At 39.7% G+C, this 10,786-nt stretch overlaps 1 long non-coding RNA gene across 1 annotated transcript; it reads right to left on the bottom strand.

The window, feature by feature from the left end:
* Positions 1-1,377: 1,377 nt before the first annotated feature.
* On the bottom strand, positions 1,378-5,544 carry LOC148130175 (uncharacterized). The gene is made up of 3 exons (XR_015750052.1): positions 5,501-5,544; positions 4,422-4,535; positions 1,378-3,233 (listed from the first exon to the last, which is right to left on the bottom strand). It is a non-coding gene; the product is annotated as an uncharacterized LOC148130175 (long non-coding RNA).
* Positions 5,545-10,786: the final 5,242 nt, after the last annotated feature.

Below are 10,786 nucleotides of genomic sequence, written 5' to 3'. Positions count from 1 at the left end.
TTAAATCAAACTCGGTACAAAACTATGATTGGGAAAAGGGAATTGAAATTGTAATTGTCTCCCTGGGAAGCTCATTCCAATAGCAAAATCTTCAAATGGAGAAAATCCTCTTTTTGTAATTCATTAAAAATGATTCTCCTCTATATCTAGAAACGCAACTTTTATCCATACACTTTTATCCATACACTTTAGCCAGAGAAAGTTGCTTTAACACTTTCCAAAATTATCCAATCCCAAGTAGACTACCCTTTCTCCTAATTATGTCTCTTTTAACCACAATATTGTGTTCTTTCTTTAGAAATAAGTATTTCTAACATTAAACAAATATTGTTATCTGTAGAACAGCTGCAAAAATCAATCTAATTAACTACAGTTTGGCATCTACTACAGTCTACAGGATTTTTGCAGCGTAGAATTTTGGTAGCCCCATTGGGTCCACATAACAAAGTAGCTATGTGTAATATGTGTCTGAGATAGTCTCCAAAAGAAGAGAACATGCAGAAAAAATAAATACATCCTTTTTATCTGCTAAATTATTAACTCATCTGCTAAATTATTAGATTATAAGTAATTACACTGCAGTATAAACAATTACTACAATTGCTATACATGTATACGGAATTAATTCAAAGTGAAGAAATTGTACCAGGTGTTCTTTACGTCTTCTTAATCTCTTCTTTGATGTTGATTATTATTGAGCAATTCAAGCCTATATTGTGTTCAATACTTTCTTCTTCTGATTTCTACCTAAATGAAAGAACACTACCTTAAAGAAGGGCTGTTTTCTATACATTGGTACATCTTGCTTGTTTTCCTAGCCCAAACTTTCTTCTATAGGAGTGAGGAAACTGTGTCCATGTTCTTCACCGAGGCTGCTGGGAGTTGTAGTTGTGCAACATTTTAGAGTTCCAAGTTCTCAATTCTTTCAGTAGAGGAAGTAATTTCCAATTGAGAAATAAGAAGGAAGAAATAATACAGGTGTTCCTTGATCTCTGGTTCAACTGTTCAGTTCAGTTCAAGCGTGAGATTCAAAAAAATTTCCCTACTGGCTCTGTGGGTGTGGCTTGATATAATAGTAATAGCAACCAGCTATTTTTTACTGATTCAAATCGTCCCTACTACCCCTCCCGAGGTGGGCCGAGGTGGTTGAATTTCACCCCTAGTTCAGTTGGATTGCAAACCTGAGATTTACTGATACAGGGAGAAGAAAGTGAGCATTTGAGACAACAAAAAACTAGGAGATGGCAATCTTTTCAAGCAATTTGGTTATTCTTATGTTTTGAGGTGGCTGTTATTGTTATTGATTAAATATTACAATTGGGATACATTATGAATAGAATTATAACTATTATAATTAAGTTGATGTGATATATTTTGTTATTTTTACTACTACTACAGAATATATTTCAGAAAATAATCATAAACTGTTTCTTTAAAAAAAATATTTTGAACTAAAGTCGAATGATGGCACAAATTAAAAGAAGAAAGGATTGAAACAGCATTACATGTTGTTGTAGTGAGTTACTACCTGATAACTAGCTTTTATCTACAGTTTATTACTTAAGTCTCTGTAGCTACTACTTTCCCTGAGCCATGGAAATAAATAAAATGTGCTGAAACCGTCTATAGCATACCATAACAGACAACAAAATAATGCTATATGTATGGTGACACTATTGCCACATATTTGTGTTTCAGTGTTTGATGCATTTAAATTGTATTTGTTTGGTTGTTTGCCCATGGATCTGTATTAAATAAAACCAACAAATAAGTAAATAAGAAAGGATTGAAAAGGTGCAACGTCTCGCCTGTTTTGGGAATTAGTACTATTAAATCCAATTATATTTTCTGCAGAGTAGCCCCATATTTAAATTTAAATGCTGCCATCTTGTGGGATTATTGATCTCTTACTTCACGTACATTAACAAAGTATGTTCATAATAATAGAAGCAAATACTTAAACTGCATTGAGAATGAAAACTGAATTGCTTATAAAATAATTAGCATGCTTTGTATCTTCTGCAGTTCATGTCTTCTAATCTCATTCTTTTATTCTTTTTTCTCCTCCAATTAGGGCTGAATTCATGTTCCTATTTCATGCAACTGACAAAGTTGATTATAGCTCACAAAAATTGATAATGTAATAAAGCGTTCAGCTGGTTTTGCTGTAGAAAACAAGATATCACCCTGGAAACACTATTACATTAAGTACTCTTCTCCAATTGTGTGTCTTCCAAATGGTTGTGATAGATAACAACTCCAATTGTAATCTATAGCAAGGCTCAATTGCCATTTGTCGAGGCTTATAAGAGTGGGAATTCAGGTTCAGGATCAATTAGACTTTATTAAGATCCCAGCAGTATAACATTTCCTCCAGTTTAACTCTTACAATTTTTCTACACTGTTATTAAATAGTATCAACTACAACTTCTTCCTTATGATATAGCAAATTAAATTATAAATTATCCACAGATGATATTTTTTAAAAATAATAATTTTATTCAAGGTTACTTGAATGTTATTCCAAAAATTGCTCACACTACTCCCATGACAACACAATCTTGGTATAAATCAGATTTGACATTATTATTTGATTTAGAAGGATTTTCCATAAATTAACAAGTACTTTACTATCATGACCTAAAGAGCTAGAAACTGGAGATTACAGTTTAAAAAAGAACTAAGTTAAAATTATGTGTGAGTATGCTACAGTCTAAGACTGATGAAAACTTAGTAAGTCAGGTCCTAACCAAGGACCTAAGAATTATTAAGGTAACATCTAAAACAGCAGATTGGTGTTGTTGTTTTTTGTAGACTTAGGGTATTATTATGAAAAAAATAAAGATATCAAGAATAAAACATGACCTCATCTCCAATGCCGTTAGAGGACCTTAAGTGGGCCTGCATTGCATTGGCTACTGCTACTGAATGCCAGGTTGATCTGCAACAAAGTCTACCTGTCCATGATTTGGGATGCAAGAGGGGGCTAACCTGGCATGACAAAAATTTAGATCTCAAGATATGAAAATGTGATTTGACAACTATGTTAGTGTATGTTGAATACATGTGTATGTTGAATACATTTTTCTTTAAAAACTGATGCTAGTGTAGCAAGGACTGGAAACAACTCTTCCAAAATTGTTAAGATGTTCAATTGATTCATGATAAATTAGATTGGTAGACTTGTATTCTTTCTCAGGGCTTCTCACGGTTTTTTATATTCATCACAAACTCTGTTGGAGACAAATGAATTTATTGTTATTTGATGGAGGTATAATTTATCAGTGCCACCACCAGAATTTATATTCAACAGAAGCTACTACTGTAATAAACAGAAGCTCCAAATTATTTCTTCTTCATTCAACAACTACAGCTCTTTGCTTGTCTATTTTAGCACTTCTTCTAACATCTTAGAAATGTTAGTCTGTTTAACCCAGTTAACATATCTTCCTTATATCACTAATCCTTTCATATATTCCGTTTCTCGCTCCTGTTTTTGTCAGCTAACTATTGATAAAATAAGTCCCAGGTCAAAAAATACTCAGTTTCTTCATTTTCCTTAATTGTCCATGTTAGCTTATCTGTTTCTGCACATTCTAACATTTTTCTAATCACATCTTCATCTGTTGGGATCACTTTTCCATTGTTGTGCAAATACTATTCTCGGTGCAGTCAATACATGTAAAATCAGATATACATTCCCTTTGTTATATCTATCTGGTAGAATGCCCAGCAAAAATGTCTCTAGTTTCAAAGCTATGTTGTTTTATCATTTTTTTCAAGCCATTTATGTATTTTTGTCCAATATTTTTTCACTTTTTGACATGTCCACTACACATGATAGTATGAACCAGGTATCTGGTGGCATTTCCAACATTTTGCAGATTTATCCTTAAACATCTTTGCTAACCTTAAGGGCGGAAATGCCATGTATAAAACATTTTATAACAATTTTCTTTGTATGCAGTATTATTATTATGATTATACTTTATATAATTGAACATGCAAGATGTGCTGAGGTGTGGATTCTTCCATTCCTCGAACATCCAAAACAACTAACCCAGCACAAAGCCTATATTACAACATTGAATCCTTTGCTAACCAAGAACTCTGATGGCGAGGGCCTCACAGAGCCAGATCTTTTGAGAAAGGACTAAAAGCCAAGTTTATTTTAACTTTTTCCCTACTCTCATCCCCCTCTTCCCTCCCTTCCTCTTCCCCCTCCCCCCTTGGTTATCTAAGGCCTATTTATATAATTGATACTAATGCAAGAAATGTTAGTCTGGAATGTAAATCAATTTAGCTGGTTTTTTTTTAAATTGAAGTTTCCTTTTCTTTAATTCCCTTCTTGGACTATCCTCCAAAAGTTCTTTAAAGACGTCTGATTTTTTTTCCTTTGGTGGCATTTCTGAGGCATTTACCTTTGAAGGTGGGAAACAATGGTGTTGTTTGCATCTTTCATCATTTTGAACCCTAACCCTTCCAGAAAGACACGAGGGAGGGATTCCTTTGTGATGTCTTCCTTTGTGATTTCACTGAAACATGGAAAGACATAATACTGCATGTTGCAAGAAACAAAATGGTACAAAGAAAAATACACACATACATTGGTCAACTTCCAACTATACAGGATTAAGATAAGCAGATTCCATCCATAAATACTTTATTGAAATTCTCTTTATAAAGTCTTGCCAACTTCTGAGTATAGTGAAGTACAGATAGTTCTCAACTTATGATTCCAATTGAGCCCCAAATTTTTGTTGATAAGCAAGACAATTGTTAACTGAGTTTTGCCCCATTTTATGACTTTAAACACAGTTGTTAAGTGAATCTGACTTCCCCATTGATTTGCCTTGTCAGAAGGTTGCAAAAAGTGATCACATGATCCTGACACATTGCAACTGAGTTTAGTAGGAACCAGTTGCTAATCATCCAAATTTTGATCATGTGACCATGGGGATGTCCAATGATTGTAAGTGTGAGAAACAGTCATAAGTCATGAATGAAGGCAAATATGTGTCCCAGGATAATGTTACTAGACACAATCTGGCTCAGTCACTGGGACAAGAGGTTTAGTTTTCCAATCCTCAGGGAACGTCTTTCTACCAGAATGTGTGTTTGGGCTATTCTATATTTCATATTTATGTGGTGCCTTATATGAAGCATAGAATAACTGAAAGCACATACCGTGTTTCCCTGAAAATGGCATATCCTGAAAACAAGCCCTAGCCTGATTTTTTAAGGATGGGCCTAATATAAGCCTACCCCAAAACTGAGCCCTAGTGAAGGGGTTGGGCATGGCCAGCACAAAAGGCAGCCCTTCCCTTCCCCGGTCACCTCATGGAGGCTCAGCCCCTTAATCGTGGTGCCATGGATCAGCTGAGCCAGCGAGGACCAGGAACTGCCTCTCATTCTGTTTCTCTGGGCACCTGGAGGTGTTTCCAGCACACTCTTGCCAACACTGGGCCTGCCTGCAGGGCCCCTCTCTTCTGCAACTCACCTGGTGGCTCTGGAGCAGGCGGCAACCACGGGAGCTCGGGTTTTTGCTCAGGCTGCTGCTACAATGAGAGGAAGCTGTGCCGCGTGTCAGAATCAGTCCCCCTCACCTCTGCCCAGCTGCTAGGCCTGCCGCTGCACTGCCCTCCTGGGCTGCTCCTGCCTGGTGTTGGGCAATTTGGCCCAGACCTCCTGATCACCCCCCACAGGTAACATGTCTGAAATGTTAACTTTTAACACTGTACTCACAGGAAAATTCTCCCCCCATCACAGTTTGATTTTGCTTTCTGTGAAGCTTTGTGCCAAGAAAGGTCCATGCTTTCTCCTTCCCTTCTTCTCTCCTGCCTCCAGCTGTCCAGCTCAGCTTTCGCAACCATCCACCAGGGTGGAGGCTCCCTCGCAGGGTGCAATTGAATTTCCAACACAATGGACCCGGTGGGTGTGAGCTTCCCCAACCCAGAAAGGGGAAGGAGCTGATAGGGGGCTGTGGGGAGTTCTGGGAGTTGAAATCCACAAGTCTTAAAGTGGCTTTGCGGGGGCTCTTCACCCTCCTGGCAGAGTTGCTCTACTGGGCTGCTCCTCCCTGGCATGGGATGAGTCATCCCAGATAAAAAATCTCTGGAGCACCGCTGGCCTGCCAGGACCCCTTCACGAGCAGCCGCTGATGGAGCTATGCCGCCTGTGCTGCCTCACTCACCGCCACTTTTGGGCTGAGTGTCAGCTTGCACGCCTATTTGATGCTATAGACATCAGGCTATATCTATGCTGAGCCGGCGCTCTTCAGACCCCTGGCGTGTTCTGCAACTCTTTTACCAGCTGTGTGTGTGGTAGCTCCAGCAGGAGTTAGTGGAGGCTGCTGGGTAGCAACCAGAGCTTGATGGTGGGCTGGGCCGGGCCAGGAGGAAGGCGAGGTGGCTGCAGAGCTGCAGATGCTAAAGGCGACCAGGGGCAGCAGCATGCCTGCCTCACACAACTGGTAAGAGAGCTGCAGCACCTGCATAGCTGTAAGCCCATAGCCTAGAACACCGGATAGGCATGCAGGCTGACACTCAGGAGCCCAAAGGCAGCAGGCAAGGCGGCACAAGTGGCATGGCTCCATCGGCAGCCACTCGTGAATGGGTCCTGCAGGCTGGCAGGACTCCTGAGGTTTTCGATCTGGAATGACTCATCCCACACCAGGCAGGAGCAGCCCAGCAGGGCATCCAAGAGCAGTGCTACCAGGAGGGCAAAGAGCCCCTGCAAGGCCACAGCAGCATGGGTAGCTACACTAGCATTGTGCCCACCACAGCTGAGAAATGTCCCAGCAGAAGCTGGGCCAGTAGGCAGTGCGGGTGGAGGCTGGATGGGGTGACCTGGGGCAAGATATGAAGGCAACACAGACATCTGACAGTTTGAACTCCCCTTTATTGCTGCAACTTTCCCCCAAATGCTCCCACGTTTATGGCAAGTCCCAGGTGCTCACACACACACCTCCAGCAAAACACTGTTAGCACAATGGCTTCAAGGCAAGAAGTCCAGCAAGGCAAAGGAACAAGGCATTAATAAGGCAAGAAAGTCCAGCGAACTCCAGACGTCGGCAACGGCACACACAACTCCATGAATTCAGCACTTGTTCCTGACAAGCATCCCTTCTCACAGCATCTTAAATCTCAGTCCCCAGGTGTGCCTTGTGAAGAAAGGTGGGGTGCTCTCCTCCCGAGTTGTTGGGTCAGCCTGCGCTGCTCCCGCCTCCTCTCCACCCTCCATGCTCGGAGATCAGAAGAGGGAAGTCCTCACCCGAGCTCCATCACTCCTCATCTCCACTGCCTGCCCTCTCTTGGCCATCCTGCCTCCATTCTTTCCTGATGGCAAGCGTCCCAAGACCAAGGGACCGGGGGCTGCCTTGTTCTGCTCCTCCCCACATTCCTTCGAAGCCACCCCCCTTGACCCCAGCTCCAACTCGTCATCCTCCATGGACTCAGACTCCAACATGGCCATGACTCCTGGACATGCCGAGAACTTGGCCCACTGCAGCTGCAGGCAAGCAGACAGTGGGATGGAGAAGGCGGGGCCAGCAATTGCTGTGGTCCCCTTCGCATTGGCCCCTGCACTCACCACCTCCTGCACATCAATAAAATAAGACTCCCTGAAAATAAGCCCGAGTGCTTATTTTCAAGCCCAAAACAAAATAAGATGTGGTCTTATTTTCGGGGAAAGGTGGTTTTCTGGTAGAGAGAAGTTCCCTGGGGATGGACTCCAGTATGAGTCTGAAAGATTAAAAAACTAAACCTTTGGCCCTGGTGAAATTACCCAGATTGGATCTTGCAGTCATAAGTCATTTTTTCAGTGCCCTTGTAACTTCATTAAACAGACTTTTTAAACATTAAAAAGTCATTAAACAAATGGTTGTTAAGCCGAGGACTACCTATACACTGAAATATACTTATGGGTTCGTCTACAAGAATAACCATTGTGTTTTTACATACAAAATCAAACAACATTTTATATAGTTATTTTACAAATGCAAATCTTGAATAAATTGTTTGAAGATGCATCCAAGATTAAGATGAACAGATTATGGCCTTATCCTTCCCTTCCTCTTCTCCACCCCAAGATTCAAGTCTATTTGAAATATAATTTATGGCAGGCCTTAATCTCCCTTCAGCTGTACTCAACTGACTCTTATAGAATAAATTTTACAAGACATGTTATCATACCTCTAAACAAGCATTGACTACTAGTAGGTCTTAAATTCTGAACATTTTTCTGTTCTGTGGAGTCCTTGATGCTCTTTGACCTTGGTTATTTGCTTGCAGACTTTCATTATCTGACCAATGCACTAATAATGATTTGCACTTATGCACGCTGATGTAATGAAAAGTCTGCAAGCACATAACCAGGTTCAGACAGAATCAAAGACTCCAGTCCGATTGTAAGCTACATATACTCCTTCCTATTTTCTGTTGTCTTTCTCCTTTGCTTTGTATTTAATTTATGAATGTTCGTTTTCATGTTTTTAATGCTGGGTATGCCAACCATCGAATTGTGAAAGATGATTTGCCAATTTTTTATTAGTCTCTTTAATTTTTATAGGAAACATAAACTATTTCAAATTCAAAGCATACTGATAAAAGGCTTTTATACCATCTTTCATTATAGTTAAATTCACAGTAGCTTTTAAGGCAGAAAAAAAATAAACTATTAAGTTTTGTCAGCTCTCTTTCTCTCACTGAGTCAATATGTTATGATCCCAAAATGTTTAATTTTTTCGGTCTTTTGATACCTAGGAAAAAGGGATCACATTAGAAATTAAACAGTAGCACTTTCAATACTCCTTCAGATATTTAATGTTCAAAGTAGGGCTCATTTTCACCCACCACACCCATGGCCACCAAAAAAAGTGTTTCCACATACACTCAAAAATAAAACAAAAAGCCCCAATACAACTAGACATATTGTTTTCAGTGAGCTTCAAATATACCGCTCATTCTACCATCCTATTGCAAGAAAAGCATACTAATTAATTCTCTAATAATTCAGTATATTGCCCAATGTGCCTTTTCATCAATTTGTTCATTTTTGCTTTAAGATAGGGGTGTCAGATTCAAGGCCCGGGGACTGGATCCAGCCCATGGGGTGCTTAGATCTGGTCTGGAAACAGCAAAGGACCGCCCCCCAGCACCTCTGCCAATGAAAATGGAGCCCCTGAGAGCCACGTTCCTAAGCTCCATTCTTGCTAGAAGAGGGTTTCAGGAGGCTGTCGCAGCTGAAAAGAGAGCCTCGGGAACCCATTTTCACTGACAGATCGCTCGGGCCACCACAGGACCCCCCAACACAAGTGACATCATGCTGGCCACGCCCACCCTGGTCACGCATCTGCAGCCCCCCAAGGTTAAACACAACCCTGATGTGGCTCTCAATGAAATAGAGTTTGACACCTCTGCTTTAAGAGATTCTATCCAGTCTTAGGAGATTATTTTTCCTTTTTACATTTATTTCCTTTTTACAGACAGGCCTTTGCTCTCAGATTCAAGGTAATTTCCAACTGATGTACAACTAAGAAGGCAACAAAAGTTGCTTATTTTGCTGGAGTCTTTCCTCTTACATTTACAAGGAACATCACTGTAGATACATCATGTATGTAAGAGTGAGAAAGTATACCAATACGGAGCTGTGAAAGCAGCACATGCAGTTGTTTGCAACTTCCTGAACAATATAGCTGAAACTTGTGAATGACACGCACAGAGGATTGGCTGCAGTTTTTGAATATCATGACAATGATTTTAATGCTCAAATACGGAAATTCTTAACCAGCATTCCCAAAAACCAGAAAAGTGGGGGAAGAAAAATACAGTCCCTGAACATAGCAAAATTGTCTGGCATAGGCATTAAAAAACTATAAAACATTTCTGGTAAGATAGAGAAAGGGACTACAACAATCTGGCTCTCCATGATTTAAAAAATGTCTTGGAACTTCTTGTGCAACACAATGGTTGCTGTTAGTGTAAACATTGTAAAAACATGTATTGTATTGTATTGTGCAGTTTTTGTACTTTTTGCCATTTTTATCCAGCGGTTTCCTGAGACCTGGAAATTATTTCAAGTTCTAATTATTTATCTGTGAGAGAAAAACGTTGAGAAGAACTGGTTTATAGTACTGCAAGATACAGAAAGCTACCATTCAGATCATATCTGTCAACTTTTCTGTCAACATCTCTGTAGCTTTTATTTTGCAATATGGAGCCTAATGACCATGGGCAAGAAATGATTAAATGTCCCAGTATTTGCTTTGAATTAGCAACCTGTGTAATGCATAGTAAACCTCAACTAGAAATAGAAAAAACATGGTCACACTTCAGTGTTGGAAAGAGAAGTAATAGTGAAGTTAATGATTTGAAAGTTTTTTTAGCCATGCTCAAATAAAAGGGTATCAATAATCAATAAGAAAAATCAATAAGAATCAGAGTGCTTTGGGATCTCATCAATACTGACAGTACAGAATGTCTATTCAGCAGCTATTGATGTGGGAGCGTTACTTTGGCACAAGGGTGAATGTGATTTAATTTTTATTCAACGCTGACGAACCTTTTCCATGTTGTTTTCTACAGCAGGAACTCCTTTCTATTCATTCACTAATCACACACAACAATCCCATGTTCCTGTTTGATTTCCCAACAAAGCAAATATTGTAGACTGAAGAGAAAAAATACTCCAAATAATTTTAAATTTTGCTAAGTAGAATCAAGATGAAAGCATTCAGACATTCAATACTTCTGAAAGCTAAATCAGCAGTAGTTGATTTTTTTAAAAT

This window comes from Notechis scutatus, chromosome 6 (genome assembly GCF_049901735.1).
Source record: "Notechis scutatus isolate UNSWTSFEM ecotype Mainland chromosome 6, rNotScu1.2, whole genome shotgun sequence".
Lineage (NCBI taxonomy): Eukaryota > Metazoa > Chordata > Lepidosauria > Squamata > Elapidae > Notechis > Notechis scutatus.
Note: the sequence above shows the minus strand (reverse complement) of the source record. Positions and strands in the feature narration are given on the sequence as shown.